Source organism: Orycteropus afer, unplaced genomic scaffold (genome assembly GCF_000298275.1).
Source record: "Orycteropus afer afer isolate SDZICR_OR568_19922 unplaced genomic scaffold, OryAfe1.0 scaffold00308, whole genome shotgun sequence".
In the NCBI taxonomy this organism is placed as follows: domain Eukaryota; kingdom Metazoa; phylum Chordata; class Mammalia; order Tubulidentata; family Orycteropodidae; genus Orycteropus; species Orycteropus afer.
In genome coordinates this window covers 1,859,592-1,860,714 of record NW_006921895.1, presented here as the reverse complement: position 1 = coordinate 1,860,714, position 1,123 = coordinate 1,859,592, and positions in this window count along the sequence as shown.

The window sequence follows — 1,123 nt, the reverse complement described above, 5'->3', positions numbered from 1 at the left end:
CCTTGTTTTTTTTTTTTTTTTTTTGCCAATTCTTTTAGTGCAGCTTCAACTTCTTCCTTCAATACCATTGGTTTTTGATCATATGCCACCTCCTGAAATGGATGAACATTGACAAATTCTTTTTGGTACAGTGACTCTGAGTATTCCTTCCATCTTCTTTTGATATTTCCTGCATTGTTCAATATCTTATCCATAGAATTTTTCAATTCAATTGCAACTCGAGGCTTGAATGTTTTCTTCAGTTCTTTCAGCTTGAGAAATGCCAAGCGTGTTCTTTCCTTTCAGTTTTCTAACTCCAGGACTTTGTACATTTCATTATGATAATTGACTTTGTCTTCTCAAGCTGTCCTTTGAAATCTTCTGTTCAGCTCTTTTATTTTGTCATTTCTTCCATATGTTTTAGCTTCTCCCCATTCAAGAGCAAGTTTCAGAGTCTCTTCTGACATCCATTTTGTTCTTTTCTTCCTTTCCTATCTTTTAATGACCTTTAACTTTCTTCATGGATGACGTTCTTGATGTCATACCACAACTCATCTGGTTTTTGGTCATTGGTGCTTAATATATCAAATCTCAAGGTCATATCTTGGCTCTCATTGACTTGTTTTAACTATAGTCAACTTCAAGTTGAAGTTGCACATGAGCACTCTCTATTACACAGTGAGCCCCAGGCCTTATTTTGGCTGAAGATATTGTGTTTCTTCATCACCTCTTTTCACAGATGTAGTGGATCTGATTCTTGTGTACTCCATCTGATGAAATCTTCATGTATAGCCACCATTTATGTTGTTGAAAACAGGTATTTGCAGTGAATAAGTCATTGATCTTGCAAAATTCTGTCATGAGAATGATTTCTATCATCAAGGCCATATCTTCCAACTACTGATGATTCTTCTATGTTTCCAACTTTTGCATTCCAGTCACCAGTAAAAATCAACACATCTTGATTTCATGTTTGGTCAATTTCAGTCTGCAGACATTGGTAAAAATCTTTAATTTCTTCATCTTTGGCTTTGGTGGTTGGTGCATAAATTTGAATAATAGCAGTATTAACTGGTTTTCCATGTAGGTGTCCTATCACTGACAGCATTGTACTTCAGGATAGACTTGAAATATCTTTGTGACA